Raw genomic sequence first — 20,285 nt, 5'->3', positions numbered from 1 at the left:
CCCATAACATTTCCACCCCCCTATTTAAATTGTGTCTGAGTTTTATTCCCGTAATATTTCCCTCGCGTTTTAATAAATAGTATCTGTGTTTTATTCAGATAATGTTCTACTCGCTCCTTTATAAATTTTGGGTATTTTCTATTCCCGTAACTCTCCCCTCACTCCTTTGTAAACTGTATCTGTGTTTTATTCCCGTAACAGTTGCTCACCCTATTTAAATTATGTCTGTGTTTTATTCCCGTAATAATTCCGTTTTATTCCCGTAACTTTACCCTCACTCATTTGTAAACTGTATCGGTGTTTTATTCCCGTAACATTTCCTCACCCTATTTAAATTGTGACTGTGTTTTATTCCCGTAATATTTCCTTTTTATTCCCGTAACTTTCCGCTCACTCCATTGTAAACTGTATCTGTGTTTTATTCCGCAACATTTCATCCCCCCTGTTTAAATTGTGTCTGTGTTTTATTCCCGTAATATTTCCCTCACGTTTTAATAAATAGTATCTGTGTTTTATTCAGATAATGTTCTACTCGCTCCTTTATAAATTTAGGGTGTTTTCTATTCCCGTAACTCTCCCCTCACTCCTTTGTAAACTGTATCTGTGTTTTATTCCCGTAACAGTTGCTCACCCTATTTAAATTGTGTCTGTGTTTTATTCCCGTAATAATTCCGTTTTATTCCCGTAACTTTACCCTCACTCATTTGTAAACTGTATCTGTGTTTTATTCCCGTAACATTTTCTCCCCCTATTTAAATTGTGACTGTGTTTTATTTCCGTAATATTTCCTTTTTATTCCCGTAACTTTCCCCTCACTCCTTTGTAAACTCTATCTGTGTTTTATTCCGCAACGTTTCATCCCCCCTGTTTAAATTGTGTCTGTGTTTTATTCCCGTAATATTTCCTTTTTATTCCCGTAACTTTCCCATCACTCCTTTGTAAACTGTATCTGTGTTTTATTCCCATAACATTTCCACCCCCCTATTTAAATTGTGTCTGAGTTTAATTCACGTAATATTTCCCTTACGTTTTAATAAATAGTATCTGTGTTTTATTCAGATAATGTTCTACTCGCTCCTTTATAAATTTTGGGTATTTTCTATTCCCGTAAGTTTCCCCTCACTCCTTTGTAAACTGTATCTGTGTTTTATTCCCGTAACAGTTGCTCCCCCTATTTAAATTGTGTCTGTGTTTTATTCCTTTAATAATTCCGTTTTATTCCCGTAACTTTACCCTCACTCATTTGTAAACTGTATCGGTGTTTTATTCCCGTAACATTTCCTCACCCTATTTAAATTGTGACTGTGTTTTATTCCCGTAATATTTCCTTTTTATTCCCGTAACTTTCCCCTCACTCCTTTGTAAATTGTATCTGTGTTTTATTCCGCAACATTTCATCCCCCCTGTTTAAATTGTGTCTGTGTATTATTCCCGTAATATTTCCCTCACGTTTTAATAAATAGTATCTGTGTTTTATTCAGATAATGTTCTAAACGCTCCTTTATAAATTTTGGGTATTTTCTATTCCCCTAACATTCCCCTCTCTCCTTTGTAAACTGTATCTGTTTTATTCCCGTAACGTTTCCACCCCCCTGTTTAAATTGTGTCTGTGTTTTATTCCCGTAATATTTCCTTTTTATTCCCGTAACTTTCCCCTCACTCCTTTGTAAACTGTATCTGTGTTTTATTCCCGTAACATTTCCTCACCCCCTATTTAAATTGTGTTTGTGTTTTATTCCCGGAATATTTCCTTTTTATTCCCGTAACTTTCCCCTCACTCCTTTGTAAACTGTATCTGTGTTTTATTCCGCAACATTTCATCCCCACTGTTTAAATTGTGTCTGTGTTTTATTCCCGTAATATTTCCCTCACGTTTTAATAAATAGTATCTGTGTTTTATTCAGATAATGTTCTACTCGCTCCTTTATAAATTTTGGGTATTTTCTATTCCCGTAACTCTCCCCTCACTCCTTTGTAAACTGTATCTGTGTTTTATTCCCGTAACAGTTGCTCACCCTATTTAAATTATGTCTGTGTTTTATTCCCGTAATAATTCCGTTTTATTCCCGTAACTTTACCCTCACTCATTTGTAAACTGTATCGGTGTTTTATTCCCGTAACATTTCCTCACCCTATTTAAATTGTGACTGTGTTTTATTCCCGTAATATTTCCTTTTTATTCCCGTAACTTTCCCTCACTCCTTTGTAAACTGTATCTGTGTTTTATTCCGCAACATTTCATCCCCCCTGTTTAAATTGTGTCTGTGTTTTATTCCCGTAATATTTCCCTCACGTTTTACTAAATAGTATCTGTGTTTTATTCAGATAATGTTCTACTCGCTCCTTTATAAATTTTGGGTGTTTTCTATTCCCGTAACTCTCCCCTCACTCCTTTGTAAACTGTATCTGTGTTTTATTCCCGTAACAGTTGCTCACCCTATTTAAATTGTGTCTGTGTTTTATTCCCGTAATATTTCCTTTTTATTCCCGTAACTTTCCCATCACTCCTTTGTAAACTGTATCTGTGTTTTATTCCCATAACATTTCCACCCCCCTATTTAAATTGTGTCTGAGTTTTATTCCCGTAATATTTCCCTCGCGTTTTAATAAATAGTATCTGTGTTTTATTCAGATAATGTTCTACTCGCTCCTTTATAAATTTTGGGTATTTTCTATTCCCGTAACTCTCCCCTCACTCCTTTGTAAACTGTATCTGTGTTTTATTCCCGTAACAGTTGCTCACCCTATTTAAATTATGTCTGTGTTTTATTCCCGTAATAATTCCGTTTTATTCCCGTAACTTTACCCTCACTCATTTGTAAACTGTATCGGTGTTTTATTCCCGTAACATTTCTTCACCCTATTTAAATTGTGACTGTGTTTTATTCCCGTAATATTTCCTTTTTATTCCCGTAACTTTCCGCTCACTCCATTGTAAACTGTATCTGTGTTTTATTCCGCAACATTTCATCCCCCCTTTTTAAATTGTGTCTGTGTTTTATTCCCGTAATATTTCCCTCACGTTTTAATAAATAGTATCTGTGTTTTATTCAGATAATGTTCTACTCGCTCCTTTATAAATTTTGGGTGTTTTCTATTCCCGTAACTCTCCCCTCACTCCTTTGTAAACTGTATCTGTGTTTTATTCCCGTAACAGTTGCTCACCCTATTTAAATTGTGTCTGTGTTTTATTCCCGTAATAATTCCGTTTTATTCCCGTAACCTTACCCTCACTCATTTGTAAACTGTATCTGTGTTTTATTCCCGTAACATTTTCTCCCCCTATTTAAATTGTGACTGTGTTTTATTTCCGTAATATTTCCTTTTTATTCCCGTAACTTTCCCCTCACTCCTTTGTAAACTCTATCTGTGTTTTATTCCGCAACGTTTCATCCCCCCTGTTTAAATTGTGTCTGTGTTTTATTCCCGTAATATTTCCTTTTTATTCCCGTAACTTTCCCATCACTCCTTTGTAAACTGTATCTGTGTTTTATTCCCATAACATTTCCACCCCCCTATTTAAATTGTGTCTGAGTTTAATTCACGTAATATTTCCCTTACGTTTTAATAAATAGTATCTGTGTTTTATTCAGATAATGTTCTACTCGTTCCTTTATAAATTTTGGGTATTTTCTATTCCCCTAACATTCCCCTCTCTCCTTTGTAAACTGTATCTGTTTTATTCCCGTAACGTTTCCACCCCCCTGTTTAAATTGTGTCTGTGTTTTATTCCCGTAATATTTCCTTTTTATTCCCGTAACTTTCCCCTCACTCCTTTGTAAACTGTATCTGTGTTTTATTCCCGTAACATTTCCTCACCCCCTATTTAAATTGTGTTTGTGTTTTATTCCCGTAATATTTCCTTTTTATTCCCGTAACTTTCCCCTCACTCCTTTGTAAACTGTATCTGTGTTTTATTCCGCAACATTTCATCCCCACTGTTTAAATTGTGTCTGTGTTTTATTCCCGTAATATTTCCCTCACGTTTTAATAAATAGTATCTGTGTTTTATTCAGATAATGTTCTACTCGCTCCTTTATAAATTTTGGGTATTTTCTATTCCCGTAACTCTCCCCTCACTCCTTTGTAAACTGTATCTGTGTTTTATTCCCGTAACAGTTGCTCACCCTATTTAAATTATGTCTGTGTTTTATTCCCGTAATAATTCCGTTTTATTCCCGTAACTTTACCCTCACTCATTTGTAAACTGTATCGGTGTTTTATTCCCGTAACATTTCCTCACCCTATTTAAATTGTGACTGTGTTTTATTCCCGTAATATTTCCTTTTTATTCCCGTAACTTTCCCTCACTCCTTTGTAAACTGTATCTGTGTTTTATTCCGCAACATTTCATCCCCCCTGTTTAAATTGTGTCTGTGTTTTATTCCCGTAATATTTCCCTCACGTTTTACTAAATAGTATCTGTGTTTTATTCAGATAATGTTCTACTCGCTCCTTTATAAATTTTGGGTGTTTTCTATTCCCGTAACTCTCCCCTCACTCCTTTGTAAACTGTATCTGTGTTTTATTCCCGTAACAGTTGCTCACCCTATTTAAATTGTGTCTGTGTTTTATTCCCGTAATAATTCCGTTTTATTCCCGTAACCTTACCCTCACTCATTTGTAAACTGTATCTGTGTTTCATTCCCGTAACATTTCCTCCCCCTATTTAAATTGTGACTGTGTTTTATTTCCGTAATATTTCCTTTTTATTCCCGTAACTTTTCCCTCAATCCTTTGTAAACTCTCTCTGTGTTTTATTCCGCAACGTTTCATCCCCCCTGTTTAAATTGTGTCTGTGTTTTATTCCCGTAATAATTCCGTTTTATTCCCGTAACCTTACCCTCACTCATTTGTAAACTGTATCTGTGTTTCATTCCCGTAACATTTCCTCCCCCTATTTAAATTGTGACTGTGTTTTATTTCCGTAATATTTCCTTTTTATTCCCGTAACTTTTCCCTCAATCCTTTGTAAACTCTCTCTGTGTTTTATTCCGCAACGTTTCATCCCCCCTATTTAAATTGTGTCTGAGTTTTATTCCCGTAATATTTCCCTCGCGTTTTAATAAATAGTATCTGTGTTTTATTCAGATAATGTTCAACTCGCTCCTTTATAAATTTTGGGTATTTTCTATTCCCGTAACTCTCCCCTCACTCCTTTGTAAACTGTATCTGTGTTTTATTCCCGTAACAGTTGCTCCCCCTATTTAAATTGTGCTCACCCTATTTAAATTGTGTCTGTGTTTTATTCCCGTAATAATTCCGTTTTATCCCGTAACTTTACCCTCACTCATTTGTAAACTGTATCTGTATTTTATTCCCGTAACATTTCCTCCCCCTATTTAAATTGTGACTGTGTTTTATTTCCGTAATATTTCCTTTTTATTCCCGTAACTTTCCCCTCACTCCTTTGTAAACTGTATCTGTGTTTTATTCCGCAACATTTCATCCCCCCTGTTTAAATTGTGTCTGTGTTTTATTCCCGTAATATTTCCTTTTTATTCCCGTAACTTTCCCATCACTCCTTTGTAAACTGTATCTGTGTTTTATTCCCATAACATTTCCACCCCCCTATTTAAATTGTGTCTGAGTTTTATTCCCGTAATATTTCCCTCGCGTTTTAATAAATAGTATCTGTGTTTTATTCAGATAATGTTCTACTCGCTCCTTTATAAATTTTGGGTATTTTCTATTTCCGTAACTTTCCCCTCACTCCTTTGTAAACTGTAACTGTGTTTTATTCCAGTAACAGTTGCTCCCCCTATTTAAATTGTGTCTGTGTTTTATTCCCGTAATAATTGCGTTTTATTCCCGTAACTTTACCCTCACTCCTTTGTAAATTGTATCTGTGTTTTATTCCCGTAACATTTCCTCCCCCTATTTAAATTGTGACTGTGTTTTATTCCCGTAATATTTCCGTTTTATTCCCCTAACTTTCCACTCACTCCTTTGTCAACTGTATCTGTGTTTTATTCCGGAACATTTCCTCCCCCCTGTTTAAATTGTGTCTGTGTTTTATTCCCGTAATATTTCCTTTTTATTCCCGTAACTTTCCCCTCACTCCTTTGTAAACTGTATCTGTGTTTTATTCCCGTAACATTTTTCCCCCCTATTTAAATTGTGTCTGAGTTTTATTCCCGTAATATTTCCCTCACGTTTTAATAAATAGTATCTGTGTTTTATTCAGATAATGTTCTACTCGCTCCTTTATAAATTTTGGGTATTTTCTATTCCCGTAACTTTCCCCTCACTCCTTTGTAAACTGTATCTGTGTTTTATTCCCGTAACATTTCCTCCCCCCTATTTAAATTGTGTTTGTGTTTTATTCCCGTTATATTTCCGTTTTGTACCCCTAACTTTCCCCTCACTCCTTTGTAAACTGTATCTGTGTTTTATTCCGCAACATTTTCTCCGCCCTGTTTAAATTGTGTCTGTGTTTTATTCCCGTAATATTTCCTTTTTATTCCCGTAACTTTCCCCTCACTCCTTTGTAAACTGTATCTGTGTTTTATTCACGTAACATTTCCTCCCCCCTATTTAAATTGTGTCTGAGTTTTATTCCCGTAGTATTTCCCTCACGTTTTAATAAATAGTATCTGTGTTTTATTCCGATAATGTTCTACACGCTCCTTTATAAATTTTGGGTGTTTTCTATTCCCGTAACATTCACCTCACTCCTTTGTAAACTGTATTTGTTTTATTCCAGTAACATTTCCACCCCCCTGTTTAAATTGTGTCTGTGTTTTATTCCCGTAATATTTCCTTTTTATTCCCCTAACTTTCTCCACACTCCTTTGAAAAATGTATCTGTGTTTTATTCCCGTTACATTTCCTCCCCCTATTTAAATTGTGACTGTGTTTTATTCCCGTAATATTTCCGTTTTATTCCCCTAACTTTCCACTCACTCCTTTGTCAACTGTATCTGTGTTTTATTCCGGAACATTTCCTCCCCCCTGTTTAAATTGTGTCTGTGTTTTATTCCCGTAATATTTCCTTTTTATTCCCGTAACTTTCCCCTCACTCCTTTGTAAACTGCATCTGTGTTTTATTCCCATAACATTTCCTCCCCACTTTATAAATTGTGTCTGTGTTTTATTCCCGTAATATTTCCTTTTTATTCCCGTAACTTTCCCCTCATTCCTTTGTAAACTGTATCTGTGTTTTATCCCCGTAACATTTCCTCCCCCCTTTATAAATTGTGTCTGTGTTTTATTCCCGTAATATTTCCTTTTTATTCCCGTAACTTACCCCTCACTCCTTTGTTAACTGTATCTGTGTTTTATTCCCGTAACATTTCCTCCCCCTATTTAAATTGTGTCTGTGTTTTATTCCCGTAATATTTCCGTTTTATTCCCCTAACTTTCCCCTCACTCGTTTGTAAACTGTATCTGTGTTTTATTCCCGTTACATTTCCTCCCCCTATTTAAATTATGTCTGTGTTTTATTCCCGTAATAATTCCGTTTTATTGCCGTAACTTTACCCTCACTCATTTGTAAACTGTATCGGTGTTTTATTCCCGTAACATTTCCTCACCCTATTTAAATTGTGACTGTGTTTTATTCCCGTAATATTTCCTTTTTATTCCCGTAACTTTCCCCTCACTCCTTTGTAAACTGTATCTGTGTTTTATTCCGCAACATTTCATCCCCACTGTTTAAATTGTGTCTGTGTTTTATTCCCGTAATATTTCCCTCACGTTTTAATAAATAGTATCTGTGTTTTATTCAGATAATGTTCTACTCGCTCCTTTATAAATTTTGGGTATTTTCTATTCCCGTAACTCTCCCCTCACTCCTTTGTAAACTGTATCTGTGTTTTATTCCCGTAACAGTTGCTCACCCTATTTAAATTATGTCTGTGTTTTATTCCCGTAATAATTCCGTTTTATTCCCGTAACTTTACCCTCACTCATTTGTAAACTGTATCGGTGTTTTATTCCCGTAACATTTCCTCACCCTATTTAAATTGTTACTGTGTTTTATTCCCGTAATATTTCCTTTTTATTCCCGTAACTTTCCGCTCACTCCTTTGTAAACTGTATCTGTGTTTTATTCCGCAACATTTCATCCCCCCTGTTTAAATTGTGTCTGTGTTTTATTCCCGTAATATTTCCCTCACGTATTAATAAATAGTATCTGTGTTTTATTCAGATAATGTTCTACTCGCTCCTTTATAAATTTTGGGTGTTTTCTATTCCCGTAACTCTCCCCTCACTCCTTAGTAAACTGTATCTGTGTTTTATTCCCGTAACAGTTGCTCACCCTATTTAAATTGTGTCTGTGTTTTATTCCCGTAATAATTCCGTTTTATTCCCGTAACTTTACCCTCACTCATTTGTAAACTGTATCTGTGTTTTATTCCCGTAACATTTTCTCCCCCTATTTAAATTGTGACTGTGTTTTATTTCCGTAATATTTCCTTTTTATTCCCGTAACTTTCCCCTCACTCCTTTGTAAACTCTATCTGTGTTTTATTCCGCAACGTTTCATCCCCCCTGTTTAAATTGTGTCTGTGTTTTATTCCCGTAATATTTCCTTTTTATTCCCGTAACTTTCCCATCACTCCTTTGTAAACTGTATCTGTGTTTTATTCCCATAACATTTCCACCCCCCTATTTAAATTGTGTCTGAGTTTTATTCCCGTAATATTTCCCTCGCGTTTTAATAAATAGTATCTGTGTTTTATTCAGATAATGTTCTACTCGCTCCTTTATAAATTTTGGGTATTTTCTATTTCCGTAACTTTCCCCTCACTCCTTTGTAAACTGTAACTGTGTTTTATTCCAGTAACAGTTGCTCCCCCTATTTAAATTGTGTCTGTGTTTTATTCCCGTAATAATTCCGTTTTATTCCCGTAACTTTACCCTCACTCCTTTGTAAATTGTATCTGTGTTTTATTCCCGTAACATTTCCTCCCCCTATTTAAATTGTGACTGTGTTTTATTCCCGTAATATTTCCGTTTTATTCCCCTAACTTTCCACTCACTCCTTTGTCAACTGTATCTGTGTTTTATTCCGGAACATTTCCTCCCCCCTGTTTAAATTGTGTCTGTGTTTTATTCCCGTAATATTTCCTTTTTATTCCCGTAACTTTCCCCTCACTCCTTTGTAAACTGTATCTGTGTTTTATTCCCGTAACATTTTTTCCCCCCTATTTAAATTGTGTCTGAGTTTTATTCCCGTAATATTTCCCTCACGTTTTAATAAATAGTATCTGTGTTTTATTCAGATAATGTTATACTCGCTCCTTTATAAATTTTGGGTATTTTCTATTCCCGTAACTTTCCCCTCACTCCTTTGTAAACTGTATCTGTGTTTTATTCCCGTAACATTTCCTCCCCCCCTATTTAAATTGTGTTTGTGTTTTATTCCCGTAATATATCCTTTTTATTCCCGTAACTTTCCCCTCACTCCTTTGTAAACTGTATCTGTGTTTTTTTTTCCGTAAAATTTCCTCCCCCCATTCCAATTGTGTCTGAGTTTTATTCCCGTAATATTTCCCTCACGTTTTAATAAATAGTATCTGTGTTTTATTCAGATAATGTTTTACTCGCTCCTTTATAAATTTTGGGTATTTTCTATTCCCGGTAACTTTCTCCTCACTCCTTTGTAAACTGTACCTGTGTTTTATTCTCGTAACATTTCCTCCCCCCTATTTAAATTGTGTTTGTGTTTTATTCCCGTTATATTTCCGTTTTGTACCCCTAACTTTCCCCTCACTCCTTTGTAAACTGTATCTGTGTTTTATTCCGCAACATTTCCTCCGCCCTGTTTAAATTGTGTCTGTGTTTTATTCCCGTAATATTTCCTTTTTATTCCCGTAACTTTCCCCTCACTCCTTTGTAAACTGTATCTGTGTTTTATTCACGTAACATTTCCTCCCCCCTATTTAAATTGTGTCTGAGTTTTATTCCCGTAATATTTCCCTCACGTTTTAATAAATAGTATCTGTGTTTTATTCCGATAATGTTCTACACGCTCCTTTATAAATTTTGGGTGTTTTCTATTCCCGTAACATTCACCTCACTCCTTTGTAAACTGTATTTGTTTTATTCCAGTAACATTTCCACCCCCCTGTTTAAATTGTGTCTGTGTTTTATTCCCGTAATATTTCCTTTTTATTCCCCTAACTTTCTCCACACTCCTTTGAAAAATGTATCTGTGTTTTATTCCCGTTACATTTCCTCCCCCTATTTAAATTATGTCTGTGTTTTATTCCCGTAATATTTCCTTTTTATTCCCGTAACTTTCCCCTCACTCCTTTGTAAACTGCATCTGTGTTTTATTCCCATAACATTTCCTCCCCACTTTATAAATTGTGTCTGTGTTTTATTCCCGTAATATTTCCTTTTTATTCCCGTAACTTTCCCCTCATTCCTTTGTAAACTGTATCTGTGTTTTATCCCCGTAACATTTCCTCCCCCCTTTATAAATTGTGTCTGTGTTTTATTCCCGTAATATTTCCTTTTTATTCCCGTAACTTACCCCTCACTCCTTTGTTAACTGTATCTGTGTTTTATTCCCGTAACATTTCCTCCCCCTATTTAAATTGTGTCTGTGTTTTATTCCCGTAATATTTCCGTTTTATTCCCCTAACTTTCCCCTCACTCGTTTGTAAACTGTATCTGTGTTTTATTCCCGTTACATTTCCTCCCCCTATTTAAATTGTGACTGTGTTTTATTCCCGTAATATTTCCTTTTTATTCCCGTAACTTTCCCCTCACTCCTTTGTAAACTGTATCTGTGTTTTATTCCGCAACATTTCATCCCCACTGTTTAAATTGTGTCTGTGTTTTATTCCCGTAATATTTCCCTCACGTTTTAATAAATAGTATCTGTGTTTTATTCAGATAATGTTCTACTCGCTCCTTTATAAATTTTGGGTATTTTCTATTCCCGTAACTCTCCCCTCACTCCTTTGTAAACTGTATCTGTGTTTTATTCCCGTAACAGTTGCTCACCCTATTTAAATTATGTCTGTGTTTTATTCCCGTAATAATTCCGTTTTATTCCCGTAACTTTACCCTCACTCATTTGTAAACTGTATCGGTGTTTTATTCCCGTAACATTTCCTCACCCTATTTAAATTGTTACTGTGTTTTATTCCCGTAATATTTCCTTTTTATTCCCGTAACTTTCCGCTCACTCCTTTGTAAACTGTATCTGTGTTTTATTCCGCAACATTTCATCCCCCCTGTTTAAATTGTGTCTGTGTTTTATTCCCGTAATATTTCCCTCACGTTTTAATAAATAGTATCTGTGTTTTATTCAGATAATGTTCTACTCGCTCCTTTATAAATTTTGGGTGTTTTCTATTCCCGTAACTCTCCCCTCACTCCTTTGTAAACTGTATCTGTGTTTTATTCCCGTAACAGTTGCTCACCCTATTTAAATTGTGTCTGTGTTTTATTCCCGTAATAATTCCGTTTTATTCCCGTAACTTTACCCTCACTCATTTGTAAACTGTATCTGTGTTTTATTCCCGTAACATTTTCTCCGCCTATTTAAATTGTGACTGTGTTTTATTTCCGTAATATTTCCTTTTTATTCCCGTAACTTTCCCCTCACTCCTTTGTAAACTCTATCTGTGTTTTATTCCGCAACGTTTCATCCCCCCTGTTTAAATTGTGTCTGTGTTTTATTCCCGTAATATTTCCTTTTTATTCCCGTAACTTTCCCATCACTCCTTTGTAAACTGTATCTGTGTTTTATTCCCATAACATTTCCACCCCCCTATTTAAATTGTGTCTGAGTTTAATTCACGTAATATTTCCCTTACGTTTTAATAAATAGTATCTGTGTTTTATTCAGATAATGTTCTACTCGCTCCTTTATAAATTTTGGGTATTTTCTATTCCCGTAAGTTTCCCCTCACTCCTTTGTAAACTGTATCTGTGTTTTATTCCCGTAACAGTTGCTCCCCCTATTTAAATTGTGTCTGTGTTTTATTCCCTTAATAATTCCGTTTTATTCCCGTAACTTTACCCTCACTCATTTGTAAACTGTATCGGTGTTTTATTCCCGTAACATTTCCTCACCCTATTTAAATTGTGACTGTGTTTTATTCCCGTAATATTTCCTTTTTATTCCCGTAACTTTCCCCTCACTCCTTTGTAAATTGTATCTGTGTTTTATTCCGCAACATTTCATCCCCCCTGTTTAAATTGTGTCTGTATATTATTCCCGTAATATTTCCCTCACGTTTTAATAAATAGTATCTGTGTTTTATTCAGATAATGTTCTAAACGCTCCTTTATAAATTTTGGGTATTTTCTATTCCCCTAACATTCCCCTCTCTCCTTTGTAAACTGTATCTGTGTTTTTTTTTCCCGTAAAATTTCCTCCCCCCATTCAAATTGTGTCTGAGTTTTATTCCCGTAATATTTCCCTCACGTTTTAGTAAATAGTATCTGTGTTTTATTCAGATAATGTTCTACTCGCTCCTTTATAAATTTTGGGTTTTTTCTATTCCCGGTAACTTTCTCCTCACTCCTTTGTAAACTGTATCTGTGTTTTATTCCCGTAACATTTCCTCCCACCTATTTAAATTGTGTCTGTGTTTTATTCCCCTAATATTTCCGTTTTATTCCCCTAACTTTCCCCTCACTCGTTTGTAAACTGTATCTGTGTTTTATTCCCGTAACCTTTCCTCCCCCTATTTAGATTGTGTCTGTGTTTTATTCCCGTAATATTTCCTTTTTTTCCCGTAACTTTCCCCTCAGTACTTTGTAAACTGTATCAGTGTTTTATTCTCGTAACATTTCCACCCCCCTATTTAAATTGTGTCTGAGTTTTATTCCCGTAATATTTCCCTCACGTTTTAATAAATAGTATCTGTGTTTTATTCAGATAATGTTCTACTCGCTCCTTTATAAATTTTGGGTATTTTCTATTCCCGTAACTCTCCCCTCACTCCTTTGTAAACTGTATCTGTGTTTTATTCCCGTAACAGTTGCTCCCCCTATTTAAATTGTGCTCACCCTATTTAAATTGTGTCTGTGTTTTATTCCCGTAATAATTCCGTTTTATTCCCGTAACTTTACCCTCACTCATTTGTAAACTGTATCTGTGTTTTATTCCCGTAACATTTCCTCCCCCTATTTAAATTGTGAATGTGTTTTATTTCCGTAATATTTCCTTTTTATTCCCGTAACTTTCCCCTCACTCCTTTGTAAACTGTATCTGTGTTTTATTCCGAAACATTTCATCCCCCCTGTTTAAATTGTGTCTGTGTTTTATTCCCGTAATATTTCCTTTTTATTCCCGTAACTTTCCCATCACTCCTTTGTAAACTGTATCTGTGTTTTATTCCCATAACATTTCCACCCCCCTATTTAAATTGTGTCTGAGTTTTATTCCCGTAATATTTCCCTCGCGTTTTAATAAATAGTATCTGTGTTTTATTCAGATAATGTTCTACTCGCTCCTTTATAAATTTTGGGTATTTTCTATTTCCGTAACTTTCCCCTCACTCCTTTGTAAACTGTAACTGTGTTTTGTTCCAGTAACAGTTGCTCCCCCTATTTAAATTGTGTCTGTGTTTTATTCCCGTAATAATTCCGTTTTATTCCCGTAACTTTACCCTCACTCCTTTGTAAATTGTATCTGTGTTTTATTCCCGTAAAATTTCCTCCCCCCTATTTAAATTGTGTTTGTGTTTTATTCCCGTTATATTTCCGTTTTGTACCCCTAACTTTCCCCTCACTCCTTTGTAAACTGTATCTGTGTTTTATTCCGCAACATTTCTTCCGCCCTGTTTAAATTGTGTCTGTGTTTTATTCCCGTAATATTTCCTTTTTATTCCCGTAACTTTCCCCTCACTCCTTTGTAAACTGTATCTGTGTTTTATTCACGTAACATTTCCTCCCCCCTATTTAAATTGTGTCTGAGTTTTATTCCCGTAATATTTCCCTCACGTTTTAATAAATAGTATCTGTGTTTTATTCCGATAATGTTCTACACGCTCCTTTATAAATTTTGTGTGTTTTCTATTCCCGTAACATTCACCTCACTCCTTTGTAAACTGTATTTGTTTTATTCCAGTAACATTTCCACCCCCCTGTTTAAATTGTGTCTGTGTTTTATTCCCGTAATCTTTCCTTTTTATTCCCCTAACTTTCTCCACACTCCTTTGAAAAATGTATCTGTGTTTTATTCCCGTTACATTTCCTCCCCCTATTTAAATTATGTCTGTGTTTTATTCCCGTAATATTTCCTTTTTATTCCCGTAACTTTCCCCTCACTCCTTTGTAAACTGCATCTGTGTTTTATTCCCTTAAAATTTCCTCCCCACTTTATAAATTGTGTCTGTGTTTTATTCCCGTAATATTTCCTTTTTATTCCCGTAACTTTCCCCTCACTCCTTTGTAAAGTGTATCTGTGTTTTATGTCCGTAACATTTCCTCCGCCCTTTTTAAATTGTGTCTGCGTTTTATTCCTCTAAATTTATCCTTGCTTTTTATAAATTGTATGTGTGTTTTATTCGCGTAACTTTTCCATTTTCCTTTATAAATTCTGTCTGTGGTTTATTCCGGTAATATTTCCCTTAAGCCTTTATAAATTTTGGGTAATTTTTATTCCTGTAACTTTCCCCTCATTGCTTTGTAAACTGTATCTGTGTTTTATCCCCGTAACATTTCCTCCCCCATTTATAAATTGTGTCTGTGTTTTATTCCCGTAATATTTCCTTTTTATTCCCGTAACTTACCCCTCACTCCTTTGTTAACTGTATCTGTGTTTTATTCCCGTAACATTTCCTCCCCCTATTTAAATTGTGTCTGTGTTTTATTCCCGTAATATTTCCGTTTTATTCCCCTAACTTTCCCCTCACTCGTTTGTAAACTGTATCTGTGTTTTATTCCCGTTACATTTCCTCCCCCTATTTAAATTATGTCTGTGTTTTATTCCCGTAATTATTCCGTTTTATTGCCGTAACTTTACCCTCACTCATTTGTAAACTGTATCGGTGTTTTATTCCCGTAACATTTCCTCACCCTATTTAAATTGTGACTGTGTTTTATTCCCGTAATATTTCCTTTTTATTCCCGTAACTTTCCCCTCACTCCTTTGTAAACTGTATCTGTGTTTTGTTCCGCAACATTTCATCCCCACTGTTTAAATTGTGTCTGTGTTTTATTCCCGTAATATTTCCCTCACGTTTTAATAAATAGTATCTGTGTTTTATTCAGATAATGTTCAACTCGCTCCTTTATAAATTTTGGGTATTTTCTATTCCCGTAACTCTCCCCTCACTCCTTTGTAAACTGTATCTGTGTTTTATTCCCGTAACAGTAGCTCACCCTATTTAAATTATGTCTGTGTTTTATTCCCGTAATAATTCCGTTTTATTCCCGTAACTTTACCCTCACTCATTTGTAAACTGTATCGGTGTTTTAGTCCCGTAACATTTCCTCACCCTATTTAAATTGTGTTTGTGTTTTATTCCCGTAATATTTCCGTTTTATTCCCGTAACTTTCCCCTCACTCCTTTGTAAACTGTATCTGTGTTTTATTCCCGTAACAGTTGCTCACCCTATTTAAATTATGTCTGTGTTTTATTCCCGTAATAATTCCGTTTTATTCCCGTAACTTTACCCTCACTCCTTTGTAAACTGTATCTGTGTTTTTTTTTCCGTAAAATTTCCTCCCCCCATTCCAATTGTGTCTGAGTTTTATTCCCGTAATATTTCCCTCACGTTTTAATAAATAGTATCTGTGTTTTATTCAGATAATGTTTTACTCGCTCCTTTATAAATTTTGGGTATTTTCTATTCCCGGTAACTTTCTCCTCACTCCTTTGTAAACTGTATCTGTGTTTTATTCTCGTAACATTTCCTCCCCCCTATTTAAATTGTGTTTGTGTTTTATTCCCGTTATATTTCCGTTTTGTACCCCTAACTTTCCCCTCACTCCTTTGTAAACTGTATATGTGTTTTATTCCGCAACATTTCCTCCGCCCTGTTTAAATTGTGTCTGTGTTTTATTCCCGTAATATTTCCTTTTTATTCCCGTAACTTTCCCCTCACTCCTTTGTAAACTGTATCTGTGTTTTATTCACGTAACATTTCCTCCCCCCTATTTAAATTGTGTCTGAGTTTTATTCCCGTAATATTTCCCTCACGTTTTAATAAATAGTATATGTGTTTTATTCCGATAATGTTCTACACGCTCCTTTATAAATTTTGGGTGTTTTCTATTCCCGTAACATTCACCTCACTCCTTTGTAAACTGTATTTGTTTTATTCCAGTAACATTTCCACCCCCCTGTTTAAATTGTGTCTGTGTTTTATTCCCGTAATATTTCCCTCACGTTTTAATAAATAGTATCTGTGTTTTATTCAGATAATGTTCTACTCGCTCCTTTATAAATTTTGGGTATTTTCTATTCCCCTAACATTCCCCTCTCTCCTTTGTAAACTGTATCTGTTTTATTCCCGTAACGTTTCCACCCCCCTGTTTAAATTGTGTCTGTGTTTTATTCCCGTAATATTTCCTTTTTATTCCCGTAACTTTCCCCTCACTCCTTTGTAAACTGTATCTGTGTTTTATTCCCGTAACATTTCCTCACCCCCTATTTAAATTGTGTTTGTGTTTTATTCCCGTAATATTTCCTTTTTATTCCCGTAACTTTCCCCTCACTCCTTTGTAAACTGTATCTGTGTTTTTTTTTCCCGTAAAATTTCCTCCCCCCATTCAAATTGTGTCTGAGTTTTATTCCCGTAATATTTCCCTCACGTTTTAGTAAATAGTATCTGTGTTTTATTCAGATAATGTTCTACTCGCTCCTTTATAAATTTTGGGTTTTTTCTATTCCCGGTAACTTTCTCCTCACTCCTTTGTAAACTGTATCTGTGTTTTATTCCCGTAACATTTCCTCCCACCTATTTAAATTGTGTCTGTGTTTTATTCCCCTAATATTTCCGTTTTATTCCCCTAACTTTCCCCTCACTCGTTTGTAAACTGTATCTGTGTTTTATTCCCGTAACCTTTCCTCCCCCTATTTAGATTGTGTCTGTGTTTTATTCCCGTAATATTTCCTTTTTTTCCCGTAACTTTCCCCTCAGTACTTTGTAAACTGTATCAGTGTTTTATTCTCGTAACATTTCCACCCCCCTATTTAAATTGTGTCTGAGTTTTATTCCCGTAATATTTCCCTCACGTTTTAATAAATAGTATCTGTGTTTTATTCAGATAATGTTCTACTCGCTCCTTTATAAATTTTGGGTATTTTCTATTCCCGTAACTCTCCCCTCACTCCTTTGTAAACTGTATCTGTGTTTTATTCCCGTAACAGTTGCTCCCCCTATTTAAATTGTGCTCACCCTATTTAAATTGTGTCTGTGTTTTATTCCCGTAATAATTCCGTTTTATTCCCGTAACTTTACCCTCACTCATTTGTAAACTGTATCTGTGTTTTATTCCCGTAACATTTCCTCCCCCTATTTAAATTGTGAATGTGTTTTATTTCCGTAATATTTCCTTTTTATTCCCGTAACTTTCCCCTCACTCCTTTGTAAACTGTATCTGTGTTTTATTCCGCAACATTTCATCCCCCCTGTTTAAATTGTGTCTGTGTTTTATTCCCGTAATATTTCCTTTTTATTCCCGTAACTTTCCCATCACTCCTTTGTAAACTGTATCTGTGTTTTATTCCCATAACATTTCCACCCCCCTATTTAAATTGTGTCTGAGTTTTATTCCCGTAATATTTCCCTCGCGTTTTAATAAATAGTATCTGTGTTTTATTCAGATAATGTTCTACTCGCTCCTTTATAAATTTTGGGTATTTTCTATTTCCGTAACTTTCCCCTCACTCCTTTGTAAACTGTAACTGTGTTTTGTTCCAGTAACAGTTGCTCCCCCTATTTAAATTGTGTCTGTGTTTTATTCCCGTAATAATTCCGTTTTATTCCCGTAACTTTACCCTCACTCCTTTGTAAATTGTATCTGTGTTTTATTCCCGTTATATTTCCGTTTTGTACCCCTAACTTTCCCCTCACTCCTTTGTAAACTGTATCTGTGTTTTATTCCGCAACATTTCTTCCGCCCTGTTTAAATTGTGTCCGTGTTTTATTCCCGTAATATTTCCTTTTTATTCCCGTAACTTTCCCCTCACTCCTTTGTAAACTGTATCTGTGTTTTATTCACGTAACATTTCCTCCCCCCTATTTAAATTGTGTCTGAGTTTTATTCCCGTAATATTTCCCTCACGTTTTAATAAATAGTATCTGTGTTTTATTCCGATAATGTTCTACACGCTCCTTTATAAATTTTGGGTGTTTTCTATTCCCGTAACATTCACCTCACTCCTTTGTAAACTGTATTTGTTTTATTCCAGTAACATTTCCACCCCCCTGTTTAAATTGTGTCTGTGTTTTATTCCCGTAATCTTTCCTTTTTATTCCCCTAACTTTCTCCACACTCCTTTGAAAAATGTATCTGTGTTTTATTCCCGTTACATTTCCTCCCCCTATTTAAATTATGTCTGTGTTTTATTCCCGTAATATTTCCTTTTTATTCCCGTAACTTTCCCCTCACTCCTTTGTAAACTGCATCTGTGTTTTATTCCCATAAAATTTCCTCCCCACTTTATAAATTGTGTCTGTGTTTTATTCCCGTAATATTTCCTTTTTATTCCCGTAACTTTCCCCTCACTCCTTTGTAAAGTGTATCTGTGTTTTATGTCCGTAACATTTCCTCCGCCCTTTTTAAATTGTGTCTGCGTTTTATTCCTCTAAATTTATCCTTGCTTTTTATAAATTGTATGTGTGTTTTATTCGCGTAACTTTTCCATTTTCCTTTATAAATTCTGTCTGTGGTTTATTCCGGTAATATTTCCCTTAAGCCTTTATAAATTTTGGGTAATTTTTATTCCTGTAACTTTCCCCTCATTGCTTTGTAAACTGTATCTGTGTTTTATCCCCGTAACATTTCCTCCCCCATTTATAAATTGTGTCTGTGTTTTATTCCCGTAATATTTCCTTTTTATTCCCGTAACTTACCCCTCACTCCTTTGTTAACTGTATCTGTGTTTTATTCCCGTAACATTTCCTCCCCCTATTTAAATTGTGTCTGTGTTTTATTCCCGTAATATTTCCGTTTTATTCCCCTAACTTTCCCCTCACTCGTTTGTAAACTGTATCTGTGTTTTATTCCCGTTACATTTCCTCCCCCTATTTAAATTATGTCTGTGTTTTATTCCCGTAATTATTCCGTTTTATTGCCGTAACTTTACCCTCACTCATTTGTAAACTGTATCGGTGTTTTATTCCCGTAACATTTCCTCACCCTATTTAAATTGTGACTGTGTTTTATTCCCGTAATATTTCCTTTTTATTCCCGTAACTTTCCCCTCACTCCTTTGTAAACTGTATCTGTGTTTTGTTCCGCAACATTTCATCCCCACTGTTTAAATTGTGTCTGTGTTTTATTCCCGTAATATTTCCCTCACGTTTTAATAAATAGTATCTGTGTTTTATTCAGATAATGTTCAACTCGCTCCTTTATAAATTTTGGGTATTTTCTATTCCCGTAACTCTCCCCTCACTCCTTTGTAAACTGTATCTGTGTTTTATTCCCGTAACAGTTGCTCACCCTATTTAAATTATGTCTGTGTTTTATTCCCGTAATAATTCCGTTTTATTCCCGTAACTTTACCCTCACTCCTTTGTAAACTGTATCTGTGTTTTTTTTTCCGTAAAATTTCCTCCCCCCATTCCAATTGTGTCTGAGTTTTATTCCCGTAATATTTCCCTCACGTTTTAATAAATAGTATCTGTGTTTTATTCAGATAATGTTTTACTCGCTCCTTTATAAATTTTGGGTATTTTCTATTCCCGGTAACTTTCTCCTCACTCCTTTGTAAACTGTATCTGTGTTTTATTCTCGTAACATTTCCTCCCCCCTATTTAAATTGTGTTTGTGTTTTATTCCCGTTATATTTCCGTTTTGTACCCCTAACTTTCCCCTCACTCCTTTGTAAACTGTATCTGTGTTTTATTCCGCAACATTTCCTCCGCCCTGTTTAAATTGTGTCTGTGTTTTATTCCCGTAATATTTCCTTTTTATTCCCGTAACTTTCCCCTCACTCCTTTGTAAACTGTATCTGTGTTTTATTCACGTAACATTTCCTCCCCCCTATTTAAATTGTGTCTGAGTTTTATTCCCGTAATATTTCCCTCACGTTTTAATAAATAGTATCTGTGTTTTATTCCGATAATGTTCTACACGCTCCTTTATAAATTTTGGGTGTTTTCTATTCCCGTAACATTCACCTCACTCCTTT

The sequence above is a fragment of the Narcine bancroftii genome, unplaced genomic scaffold, assembly GCF_036971445.1.
Source record: "Narcine bancroftii isolate sNarBan1 unplaced genomic scaffold, sNarBan1.hap1 Scaffold_161, whole genome shotgun sequence".
Taxonomy (NCBI): Eukaryota; Metazoa; Chordata; class Chondrichthyes; order Torpediniformes; family Narcinidae; genus Narcine; species Narcine bancroftii.
This window is presented reverse-complemented; position numbering follows the sequence as displayed.